The sequence below is a fragment of the Mugil cephalus genome, chromosome 11 (assembly GCF_022458985.1).
Source record: "Mugil cephalus isolate CIBA_MC_2020 chromosome 11, CIBA_Mcephalus_1.1, whole genome shotgun sequence".
NCBI lineage: Eukaryota > Metazoa > Chordata > Actinopteri > Mugiliformes > Mugilidae > Mugil > Mugil cephalus.
In genome coordinates, this window is record NC_061780.1 from 13,999,143 (window position 1) to 14,013,308 (window position 14,166).

Sequence of the window (14,166 nt, forward strand, 5' to 3'; positions counted from 1 at the left end):
AGTTACGAAAATGTCATCACTTCGCCGTTTTATCTTGTTATGTATCTGAGTGAAATGTTATCATAAGCGTAGGAAACAATCACCTTACACCATCAAAATGTAATCTTTGAGAATTTTCTTGGAACTCACTCAAGGTGCCGCTGAGTGTTCAGAGAAAAGACGATACTTTTGGCCGAGGCTGTCGTCGGCACAGCGGCACCACTTTTGAGTAAATTATATTTCAGATGTTAACCTACCAAAGCAAATGTAAGAGGAATAGTTTTCCGCCAAAGAACATTTCCACTTTCTAAAATAAAAAAAAACACACATTCTTGTGTGTGTTCACATACTAAACATAACTATGAATGCTCAAGACCACTGACATTTGTGAGCAGCGTGTGGATCTTGAAATTGTTCAGAAGTTTTCTCAGTTAACTCTGGTTAAGGCTTTAATTAGAATCCTCCAAAAATATTACATTGGTCACGCTCCATGAAATATGTTTAAAGGACTTCATTTTTGGTTTCAACAACAACAACAACAACAAAAATGCACAAAGGGTGCCGGTGTACACACGTAGTAAACCCTAAAGGGCGTATGACACTGATACAAGGAGTCTGACGTACAATAAAAGGTCCCAAAACAAATGTGGTTTTCCATTTAGTCTTTCTGCAGCCGTGTCAGGCGCTCAGGAGACAAAGTGACAAAATGTCACGGCCGTCTGACGTAGAAGCACAAGACTTCCACGTAATGAGACAAAATATACACTCACCCACCTACTGGTCCGACCGAGGGCTGTGAGGGAAATGTTGGTGGTGAGGTCAGAGTTTACCGCAGTATGACTGCACACACACACAAATCACGTACACAAAAGGAAAAACACACACTGTATTGTTCTTTACTTACTCCACAACACTGTGGATCGGAAGTACTGCGTCTACCCTGCTGAAACACACATTAGCAAACATTTAAAGAAGGTTTTCCGAAACATCAGTCGTTGGTTTGAAGTGAGCACAAGGGTAACCGTGGGTGTTACGAGGTGAGCCAGACGCTACTGCCTCATGACCATTGCACACCACACACACGCATTTAAATCACAGCAATGCAGTTTGCTGACTTTCATTATGTCCATAAATCTCTTGCTGGTTTTGGCCTGTCATCAACAATACTACATTCTGAATAGCCTGTTAAAGTGTATTCAAGGTCTAACCCTGTCAGATCAAAAGGCTCATTTAGACCTCATTTATTTATGTAGCTTAAATGCACCAATGCACATACATGTATTGATGGGAGGCGACTCCAGTGGTGAGGAATAATTCCTGATTTAGAGATTGGTTCTATGTAGTGTTTTTCCATCTTGTTTGCATGCTACTAGCCGATAGTGGATCTGCCACGGTCACAGCCTCTATTATTCAGCTACGGTAACTTCTGTGTTTGCTTGTACAGTGTTTTGAAACGACCTTGTGTGCTTAAACTTATTAACCCTGCGCACGTTTATGGGTGAGCCAGTACCATATTAATCTGAACCCCGCTCATTTCCATAACAGATCTCACGAAGGAATGAATGAAAAAGGGAACTGGCAACTGTTGATGGTGTGTTGATGTGGACCGTGAGACATGAGAGCGCTTTTTCAACATCTGCAACAAAGGTTTTCACACGTTCATGCAAATTAACAATGTTTGTAGGTTAACTTAAGAGGAACAACGATATGAACCCCCCCAACCCCCCACCCCTCCCCCAAAAAGAAAGAAGGTAGCACCTCATTCATTCAGCGGTGTTATGTAAAGGTTCATTTTAGAGATTTAACACCATCTACAGAGTCTCCAAGTGCAGATCTGGCGAAAACTAGGGTTTTCATTTGGTCTCTGAATTGGACATATCTACCATGCCTGTGGTATTACAATAACTTTTACAGGCCAGTTAAGGGTTGCTGGTTCTGCTCATCTCAACATTTTCATTTTCCAGTTAGAGGGGAATATTTCTTCCTCCATTGTACATTTTTGTAGTTCTCAGCATGTGCTTGGAAGCGTGAAGTTGGCTAAGGCTTCGCCATCGTGTACCGTGCTCTGTTTGTATTGGTTTGATGTTTTGAACGTTTTACGGCTTTGTTGGTGTTTGACTACGCTAATAAAGCAATCTGTTTTTGTGCTGTCTTCAAAAAATTACAAATTAGTGATTTAAGTCCTTAGAACTACAACTAACATGAAGTATACTGCACCGGTTAAACACACTGGTCCCCACATGTACATGTGTTATCAATCTTCAGTAGTGAAGAGTTTTAAAGCCATTTCAGAGCATCTAAATCTCGAGTGTGTGATGTAATGCATCACCAACTCTCCAAGCTCCTAATGCAGGCTTTGGTCGGTCTTTCCACTTGCTGACAGTGCATCCGCTGGACGACCAACGGGTCCATAATATGTCAAATCTGCCTGTGTCATCCTAATCCTTCCAAATGGCTCGACCCCTTCGGAAGCAACTCTGCAATTACACTAAGCTAATAAGTAAAAGCCATGGTTACGTATTTAAAGGTGGAAGGTGGTTTTCAAGAGGTTTGTCGCAACCATTGAACAGCCGTGTTTGGACACGCAACAGACAGACCCTTTTTGTAACTTTGGCCACTTGAGTTGTGCTGTAAGCCCATGGTGTAAGGTGACCTTAGGGCAAAAGGTTTTCAGGAAACCAAGGCCACACCACTTTAATATGTGTTGTTTCACAGACACAGAAGAAACATGTTGCCTTGTTAAGGATCTTGACCTTCTCGTATTCTACTCTCCGCCTTCCTGCGGTCCACCTCAGAGTTCTTGTTTCAGGATATTTTATATCTCTCATTGCCTGGGCCCCTCAGATGGAAATCATAGTGGACAAGTCTTTATTTTACTAACTGACACAAAGGCCTCAATGGGATAGTGAAATGATCGACGCGGGCCAAAGATACCTAGAGATATTGGTGGGTGTGCACGGGGGCAAATTAGTAAGAATATGTGAGGAGAAAGCAATTGAGATGTAGACTTTGGTGGCTTACAGGCAACACGCTGTCTGCGAAGAGAGTGAAAAGAAGCGGTAGCAGAAGGCAACCTCGGGCATGAAAAAAGGATGAGGGTTCCAGCAGACTGTGTGCCCAGCGTTGGAAGTCTTGCCAGTCAAAGCAGTGAGTCACATGTGACCTTGAGAGAAGAAATAACAGCTGAGGGATCCCTGGATTTCCACGGCAGCTGATGTGGTCACCTTGTTTTCTCTGGTGAGGTTTCTCAAGATGATTTAGGGGAAACTCATCTGGGCTTATGAACTGCGCGGCGTTGAGACTGACGCATGCAATAAGGCTCGTTCTCAGGAGACAATTGTTCCTCTTTGTCATCGACAAGTGTCACTCCGAGAGCGCTATCGTGATCAAAGTCAGCCGGTCTCGTGAAGGGTTGTGACTTTATATTTTTAGCCTGTATTAGGTGCCACACATTCACAGTATAAACCATCATAATATGAAAAAGCTACTCCGAGTATTTTTACCATAGATCCTCTTCCACTAAGTTCATTAGGTAACCAAGGCTACTAACGTTAACAGTGTTTGAAACATAACTTTTTGTCTGCAGACATACATGATTTAAAACATAGCATGAGATGGTGAACATGGTGATTGTTATACTGGCTTTGCGTCAGGATGGCAATTCTGTCACTTTTGCATCCTTGTGGCACTCACAACCTTGTAAGTGGAAATTTTAGTTAAGGCTCATGAGTTGTGACTCATGTGTTTGCTGACATTTTCAGAAATGTGTGAGGCGTATGGAAACTTAATATACTGTAATTTAGTCATGTAGTCTCTGTAGGCGTCATTAAATAAAAACACTCCCTTCAACAGTGTCAGCAATTCTCCTCTGTTGTGTCACTGTCTCTGCGTCTCTTCCTTATTCTCTTCTCTAATTATTGAGCATTTTATAATGTATAAAACAATGCCCCTAAATGTTATGTAGTGAAAGAGGGGTGAAACATGAAAATACTGAAATACTGTTGTCATCAAAAGGGCCAAGGAGAGTTAGCATCTCTCAGAATGATGAACCAATTAAGTGAGGCTATTGTCATGACACTACTCACCTGTGATTGGCTACGTCAAGAAAAGCTCCAACCACTCTTTGACCTCATGCCAGTCAAAACATAGTATCATCATCAAGCCACTGAATAATATAATGTGAGATTAGCAAGTTTCATTAGGAAGTATTTAGCAAAAACTATTTTACAAAACTACCTCTACAGCAACAACTTAAGATAAAGTGTGACAGTAGGACAACACCTAAGGTAAAAACTTTAAAACAAAGATCAAGAAAGGTTTTCCAACTTGTAATGTGGAGCATTACGTGCGAGTGGTTACTGGTAGCGCTAAACTTCAACAGACGTTATATGAAATAGTGACATACAAGTTGCAACATACTGTTTTCTGTCACTTGCCTGGTAAAAACCATATTAGAAGATTAGAAGTTTCTCACTTGGCTTCTTCTGTGGCTATACCACACCACTGAATGTTACCGGGTCGCTGGTCTTGGAGGTGTCTAAATGCAGTGTTCTCATAACCCATGGCAGCTGTTGTCACTTGAACGCCAAGCATTTTGTTGACAAGAACTTTCGTGACGTAACTACAAGGTCACAAGTTCCACTGAAGGCAGCATGTTAGCATGATAATGTAAGCGAGATGTCCAGTACGTCCTTACGGATTAGCTCGTATGGCCGTAACCTTTGAGGTGGTGTCACGAATCCGTGCTACATATAAAATTTGCACACAACAATTTTGCCTGAAATGCAACTACATAAAGGCTAAATGTCTTAAAAAATAGATGACGAATTTGAGAACAGTGATCAGAAAGTTTGAAATTACTACTGGTAACAATTTAGCGGTCTTTGTGATGAGAAATGCGGTGGCTATTTCCATCGCTGGGTAGCACTTCTTGTGTAATTGCTACCAGGAAATCTCCCACACAATAGAGAGCAAAAAAAATGAGGAAACAGTGTTGACTAGTGTTTATTGTTATTTTCATGTTCTAAATATTCCTACTCTTTCTCAGCGGGTTCCCTGTAAAAGCTGTACTTTATGTTCAAATAAATGGACAGAATTTCCTCTGTGTCTCGTGGACCTTGGCATTACCTGGCAGGCATGTGACCTTGGTGCAGTAATGTGCAAACTAATAAATAGACCACATTTCCACCACGGGTTGACAAGCCAATACGGGCTTTCTGGCAGGGCACTATGTTATGCAATTTATTACTGATCAGAAAAAAAGAGCTTCAATTAAAGAAGATTGAAGCTGACGTACCTGAGACAACACTTGTATTGTTTTGAATCAGAACTGTGACAGTGAATCTTGTGACCATGACAGACTCTGTGAACTAGACCGTGAACTATGCACCAGTATGAAAGTAGTTTCAAGCTATTATCTGAAATATTCACCCATGATATCAGGTGCACGGTAGTATTGCACGGTGTATCAATTTCTCAAAATGAATTGACTGTCCCATAGACAATTCTTTGTCGGGAAGCTGCCGGAACCTGTGAAATTAATTTCACAAATAAAGTCACAGTCGAATTACAAGGATATATTTTATAGCATTTTAATTACTTGACTGCCAGCGGAGGGAACTGTGATGGCCGGGGGAAAGTCAACAGACAAGAGGCAGCTGCCCGCTTCCTTGTTTGTCCAATTCGTTTCATGAAAGGAGCTCTCAATGTGTGTATTTGTGCCTAATGTTTACCATCCAAAATGAGCGTGTGGCAAAAGCGAATCCCACTCACCGGCCACATTCTAAGGTGGCGTGAACCCAAAGTAAAGATGGCCTTACTGTAGTTACACTGTACACTCTAGGGCTTCACCCCTGTTGCACTCCCCTGAAAGAGTAAAAATAAAACACAGGAGGTTTCATTAAGAAATATTTAATGCCGGATGGAGCTGAGAGCAGGTTTTTCTCAAAGAAGCCCTGCACATGCACAGGATATCTGGAGTCTTTTGTGCTCTGATAAGCTGTGAACAGTCATCTTAAATTTAAATAGGCAGTGATAAGATGATATCTTGTTCGTGTGAAAGTGAAAGGAAAAATAACATTGAAAACAAATTAAGTGAAACAAAGGCAAAATAGTAAAATAAAATAAAGAGGTCATGGCTAGGCTGAAAGGTATTTTTGATACAAGTTGGCAAAATGGCACGACATATTTAATTGAGCTGGCTTAGACTTTTGTGATTTGCATTGTGAATGTACCAAAAAGCTTTCATTATTACACAGGATGAGATGTTACAATCACTTGTGCCAAGATTCAAAGAGTCAAAACACATTCTGTCCAGATGAAAAACCGACGAGCAGGCTAGCAGTCAGCTACCAACTAGCAACCAACAAGAAGACACCAGCTAACTAGCCTAGCCAACAGCAACTGGCAGCATGCGCACCATTGGGGTTTGAACGGGGTAACACTAGCATGCTTTGCAGCAGGCTGATGTGAAGCAATGGAGTTGTCCAGGCATTCAGTCGAAGTACAAGGAACATTTTCATTTTGATTGATCCCGAGAGTTCTTACAATTTCCCCGGAAGGACAGGAACATTTGCTAAATTTCACAGTAACTCTTTCCATTTGACCATTTCCGTCGGGACCGGGGTGGTGACAGATAGAGCCATGCTGTAGTAGGAGCTAGAGCTGCTAAAAATGCAATAAAGCAAAGAAAGGAAAAAGACACGGAGACCACATGAATCAAAAGATCAGTTTTTCATTTCATTTCATTTTGGTAGCACTGAAAAGATCTCTCTGAATACTTGTAATTGACTGTGAAAATGTTTACAGTAGAATTACAATTGTTGTGGGTTGGAAGGGAGATTTATCAAACTGTCAGAAATGTGAAAATGGCGTCGGGCCATTTAATTTCAAAATCTCTAGCAGAAGTCTAGCAAAAGCATGTTTTTTTTTTACTGGGCTACAATTCCTGAGCTACATTCACTGTATTACTAAACGGGGAACGTTTTCTCAAAGAGTTGCTGTTTACCTTTAAAGATTTATTTTTTCCCAGAAGTGGTACCTGTTTCTTCCATCGTGAAGCAATAACACCTTTGCCAAGTTAAAGGCATAAATTCAAAGCTTCAGCATTTGCCTTACACAACCTTATCAGGACTTAATCCCGGTAAGAAAATCTTGGGGTCTGATGTTACGTGTACACTCAGTATTTTTTCCTGTCCCTCCAGAAACTTTATTACAATTTCAAACACAGTTACAAAAAGTTCCTCTTTTCTGACCACACCTAACACAGCAGTCTGTGATACTACAGTTAAATCTATTTAGCTTCACTGGTGTATAAACAACCCAACTTTCTATCTTCTCTTCTAACTATCAGACTTACAATCACCCCATTATTTCACATTTAATTTTAAGCATTCTTATTCCTAAATGACATAATCAAGACATGACAACGGGGTTTCCATTTGAGGCACTTTCTTTTTTTTTTTGCTCTGTTGTCTTTTTCCATCATTATCTCTCGGTGAGTATTTTCCACTAGGCTAATCTCCTGCAGCCTCTGGTTACCTTGGAAAAGATGACAAACAGGCCGGGAGCCTCTGAAACAGCAGCGTGCTTTCCTGTTTTCTCACCAGGATGCCACTGGCATGCAGGCCACTAGGCTTTCCCAGCACTGGGCACTTAGCTCTGCTCAAAGGAATGGCCTGCCTGTCTGCGTGCGAGTGTGTGGGTGGGCGTGTGTGCCGTGCATGCCGTGGGCAAGGGGCGATAAAGAGACCAGACCGAGAGGAGAGCACGCGCGCGTGTGTGTATGTGTGTTCTGTTACAATGTGTCGGAGCAGCCAACATTTTTAAGAACATTTGCGTTGGCTTTTGGCCCGCATGTTGACACTGATTTTTGGTGCGCTGGCCCTTTCACCTTTTGTAAAATGAAAAATACTCCTGCATCCCTTTTCATTCCTTCACAGTCCCTGAATAAACATTATGGTACAGTGAAACATGACCCTGCTCAAGTGGTCCAAGCCTTAATATTTCTTTAATCAGCGCGATGACAGGATGCAGAATAATGTGGTGGAGAGTTAAACATTACCTACGCTTACATTTTATGCCGGCAGATTTGGTAAAATGGTTCATGGGTTCGCTTCAGCTGCGCAAGCTGCAAGTAAAGCCCGGTATGTTTGGGTGCAAATTGGGAAAGAACATAAGATATGTCAAAATATTGTCGTAACGTTCGTGAGAGTCTTATAAGCTGGCAAAATGAGGAGAGGGTTAGAAAATACGATTTAGGATAATGCACCGAGAGATCTGAGAGAAGTTTGCTTACGTGAGTGGAATGGATGACTTCACGTATCTACGAAAAACGAATTCTGGAGAAAATACTTCTGTACCGAGTCCATGCACCCAGTCATTTTATTTTTTACACACTGAACTGGACATGCTGTAAAAATGTTACAGATGTGCACTAACCAAGAGAGAATGAGAGACAGCATTATTATGTTGTTGCACAAAAGAATGTTTAAAAATCTGGGAATCTTCTTCAATAACAGTGTTGATTCTTTTGTTAAGACAAGGGGAATAGGTAAGTATTTTAAATACCTGACAGTCTTCTACGTTGGTCACGCCTACATCTTTTTAAATGACGCGTCACATCTACCAGGTGACGCCTCTGAAGAAGACTGAAAGTGACAGCGAAACATGTCAGGTATTTAAAATCTCACTTAATCCCCTTGTCTTAATAAAAGAATGAACACTATGTGTGAAGGGAAATTCATGTCTTTAAGCTGTTTTCCTTTCCTGTGTACGTGAACAAAGACAGATTCACAGCGAATATACTGCAGCACAATACTCCAGTATTCTTTTTCAACACATTGTGTTTTTTATGCAGCAGTGCATCAGTCTTGGCAAATATCTTCTATTATCAAAGGAACTAACAATATGAGAGCAGCATCACTTATCGTCCCCGTCCATAAAATGAACAGGCTCGTGTCAGGTTGCCTGGTTCTGGAGGTCTCTGAATTGTTTTCAGCATCTTCTTTAATTTGCTTCATTTTGTGTCCTGCGTTGTATTATTATTATTGTGACATGAAGGAGTTGCCTGCTTAGTCATATAGTACTTTTGGATCTGCGTTGGTAGCTTGTATCAGAATTTTGCAGTCACACGTCCAAATTCACCGAATACTTTTGTTTCAGGTGCTACCACGGGTTTGATGTGATGACAAGAGGGAGCGAAGGAAATACCAATACACACCCTTTTGCTCTACCAGAAATATTTTGGTGTAGATTTCACGTTTGTTTTTTTAACTAAACCAAAAAGAATTGAGCCAAAGTCAAAGCGCAGCGCATGTTGTCATGATGGTGTGCAACCGCTGGCATACACGTAAGTAGTTAGCAACTGGAATATCCACGTCTTCCTGGGGATTCATTTCACTACATGAAACAACAAATAATTTTTCCAGGACAAAATGTGCCGTGAAAAGCGAGGACTGCATCCAGTCGGGCAGCTTTGGTGTGGTTGCAGGAGAACCAGGAGGCTGTGCGGCAAAAATCTAATTGCAATGGACAATTTGGGTATTTTACTGATTTTATTTTCTAGCCAAAATGAGCCACGACGGGGGCCTGTTTACAGCCTGTTTGTATGTGTTGTGTGCTCTGCTGGACTCTTTTTCAGCAATGCCATCACCTCACTAAATCTCAACAGTTAAGTAGGTGAGTAAATCTTGACAGCCATTAGGAAAACACAGCCCGAGCTGTAAAACAAATCCTTAAATTATGTGGCCTTCCTGATTTTATTTGCTCATTCTTACCAGGGTAGACGTATTTAGGAGGCCCAGGAGCTGACATGTGACTTCCAGTCAACCTCCCTCCGTCATTTACAATCCCTTATGCTTGTTTACTTTTCTAACAAGATGTACTTACGCTGAGACTAATTTGTGATGACGATCCGATGGCAGTAAGGACGCGGAACACTCCAAGGCTGTGCTGACAGATTTCTTTCTTTTTATACATGCAAAGTTAACAGCCTGCCAGGAGTGTGCAGCTATATCCACTGATGGGTTCATTGCCAGTAAAAGGGCGTTGAAAACTATACTTGTCTAAGCTGGGTCTCACTGACTGGAAATGGCACAGAGGAAACCGTTCAGGAGAGAGAAATTGATAGGCGCACTGATGAGAGGGAGCGGAAAAAGAGAGGGCCGGCACAGAACTGGAGGAAAGCAAAACAAGAAAAGTTAATCTGATATATGGATCTCAATTCAAAAATGACAAATAAGGAATAAGAGATCAGTGGAGACAGGGGAGAAGTAAATATTAATGAATCTGTTCCTTTGGGCCTTGAAACCCCCGCGCCATATTTGTTTAACAGAGGTTGTCGGGAGGAGAATTTTATTAAGCCTCACCAAATCCATCCACAGGAGGTTTACTTTTCAGCAAGGTCTCCCTCCCCGACCACAACGGCGGTCTGCTGACAGTCATGCTGCGGCCCAGCTCTCGGACTGCTCGACTTTCTTGGAAGCGTCATCGCAACCACATGAAGAGAAAGAGGGAATACCGTATCTGTCCTTTAGAAAGTGGAGGAGGACCTGGGAGCATGTGTGCAAGGCAGACGGGGAGGAGACGCTTACACACACACACAGACTAATAAACGCAGAAATGATAGCTGGGATGGAAAATATCTTCAGAGTACGAGAAACTGTGTCTAAGTCGTATGTGATGTATTTCAGTTGTAATTTTGTCAGTTGTGTATCTGATTGCTGCAGTTTGTCTATTTTTTTTTTTTTTTTTGCTTTGGAGGCTGTTGCTAATCGGTTTAACTGACAGCAGATGTGAGCACCTGTTTTCAAAGTTGTTCTTTTGGACAGAAGGACAAACAAGTGACTCACACTAATCTCTATGATTAAGACAGGAGACACAAACAACAACTGATTTAAGATTCCTACACTGTCATTAAGTAGGTACAATGTCCAAGATGAAGGAACCAGAACAGTTGCTAGAGAGGTAAACTAGACATCATAATTATTATTAAAAAAAAAATGTAAATTAAAGCATGACAAGATTTCCAAGTCCCATTGGCCAAAATGGCCAAGTGTTGTCAACTACACTTTGTCAAGCGCTCGTGGACGTGGTTACTCTCTGATATGATTGAATCTTAACTGGTGAAACGAACATATTTAACTGATTAATGTGTTTATGCATCAGTGGAGCCTGAATAAACTTGAAGCCAAATCAACTTTGGCATTTAGTGAGTCACGGACGCCACGTAGCAACAAGGGTGTGGATTGGAATTATAATTTTGTGCAATCAGTATCCCATGTGCAGTATTTGTACATACACCAATCAGGCATAACATTATGACCACTTGCCTAATATTGTGTAGGTCTCCAAAATAGTTGAGTGACTCATCAGAGGATGGACATGGGTCTTCTGATGGTGTCCTGTGGTGTCTGGAAACAGGATGTTGGTAATGGTGGGGGACTTTGGGTCCTATGGGTTGAGGGGAAGGGTCTCTGTGGATCATCCCACAGATACTTGATCAGTTTGGGATCTGGTGAATTTTGAGGCCAGGTCAGCGCGTTGGGTATTGGGTATCTCTTGGCTATTGCCATCAAGGAGTGTCATTGCTATGGGGCACCTCATGTCTAAATAACATCCACATGAATGCCAGAGCCAAAGGTTTCCCAGTAGAACACTGAATTATCACAAGATAATCAATGTTATTTACTTCTCCTGTCAGAGGTTATAATATTGTGGTTGATCGGTGTCCATGCTACACATAGCAGAATTGACTAATTTGACTTTGACATGGCCAGTGCTGCTCTTTTACTGCTAGTGTGAACGAAACATTAGTCTCAAAATCTGGTAGCAGTTTAACACCTCTCTCTCAATGTTGCACATTTAAAATTAAAGCCATCCCTTTGAGCTCCAGATTGTATTACACCACATTCCTTTTGATTTTGGGATTTTTTTTCAACTCTTGCTGGTTGTATAGCTTAAAAAACTTCAGCCTGCGACACTATTACCTTTTTGGACACACTCAAGGAATGGGGCTGGATGAGACACAAAAAAATTACTTATTAAATTTGCTAAAAGGCACTGCTGTAAATAAGGTAAATTTAAAAAAAGTCTAACAATACCTTAAAGAAAAAGGACAACAAGAAACAAGGTGATGGCAACGGTGGAGGATGACAAGACATATGTTAAAGCGGTCAAAAGGGCAGGGAAGAAAGACACAAAGGCAGGAGGAAAACCCAAACTGAACATAAAAGGGTCTACACTTCAGGATAACTACCATTAGTCATCTTGAATCGTTTCATGGAGAGAAACGTTCTCAAAGTTTACACTGTGTTGTTTTGAGCTAGAGGAGTTATATAATGAGATGCCATAATAGCTTTAATGTACTTTTTTTTTTAATTTTTTTTTATTATTATTAAAGGCAATAACATCAGCATGTTTGTTTTCAGACTCTACCGGAATTACCTCTTAAAACTTTTATTTATTTAGGGTAGTACATGTGTTTTTGATTATTTCGCACATGCTTAATGCTAAAAATAATTTGAACCACACCACTGAATGGAGACCATGCAACCTGACAGCACTTCAATCATTTTTTTGATCTAAGTTTTAAAAATAATAAAAAAAAATAATAATAAATAAATAAAATGGAAAGTGACGGGAAGAAACCACCTCGCCGTACACGCCTGTGTTTTTTTTATTTTGACGCGTCACAATTGCAAAGCACAGGTGTGGATAATAAAATGAGGGGGAAAAAAAAAAAAATCACCGTCCCGGTCTGCTGACTCACTGTCACCGTGACATGGTTTACTGAGAGACCATAATGGACCTTTTTTTTTTAAGTGGAAATGTTTTGACTTGTCACGGCGGAAGAAGCACGGGTGAGGGAAATTTTATTAACTATGGCTCAGTTCCATTAAGTGCCTCAGTAAGACATGAAAGCATCCCGGAACTACTCACCTGCACGGAGGCGTTGTGGTCAGGTATTTTTCCTGCTAAGGTGTTTAAGCAACACTTATGGCTTTTTCCCACGCAAGGGCAATGCTCATTCAAAATGTGCCTGTTCGGAATAGGTGAGGAGCTTTCTGGAGGATTAATGTGCCAAACAACAAGAAAAAAGACGGAATGAGCTGCAGTCATAGGTTTTATTAGAGGACATGTAAATGGCTAGGAACACACATTTAATGCCTCCTGATGATGAAGGCCTGCCTGGTGGTTTATGTTCGGTTAATCCTAATCATTTGCAAATTTCTTGCTATGATTTTTCTTAAAATATTTTACTTCTATTAGGATAAAACACTTTTGTTTCTCAGCTCATGTCCCTGTGTCTTGTTCATCATCAGCACGTTGAATTACAGAAATCCAGAGTGTTTCCCATAAATTGCCTCCTTTCTCTTAGAGCCCGACTTTGCCCAATTCGGGGCAAAAATTATATTTGGCCTTGCCCACTGTATATTTGATTTATTTATTTATTTCTCCGCTGTCAGCGCTCGTAATCTCTTCTCACTCGCCGCTCCCGCTCTCTAAATACTATTTATTGCTGCACTTCCACTCCTGACCAAAGAATAACATTGTGATGCATTGATGGTAGGGTGGCGCTGTTGAGCTCCTGCCAGCTCAAATACTGTGAGGTGAAGAAGACCAGCAGCGAGTGAGAGGATGCAGACGGAGCGTGTTAGGCAGTGGCACACAGACAAACGAAAATTCAAAATAAGTTGGGAAAACGATCTTTTTACCAAGGCCGATTCCACCGCAGTGTATGGCATATTATTGAAGTCTGTATGATTAATGGGGGCGTGATTTGTCTTATGTTTCTTTGTTTATTGCACTAGTGAGTACATTACTGATTTCATTTCGGGCATGTTTTGTCACAGTGCGTTAAATGTCTCAAGGACAACTAATGATCCATGTCCGTCTTCGGATATTTCAGTGCTTCAGTTATTTTTCTTATTTAAAGAAGCCAGATGGATATTTAGTAATTCCACATGAATGTGAAGCACAATAACCAGGGTCATTCATTTGTCAAAATGAATTTGTCATTATTTTACTTATTTTGCACATGCATGCTATATATACCCATATTTAACTTAATTCACTGCAAATTTAACATTCTGGCCCACGACCCTCCCCCTGGATTCAGTTTTGGCCCTCCACTGGGAAGAATTTCAGCCTGACAATGTGTTCAAGTGAAAAACTTTCACAGCATAA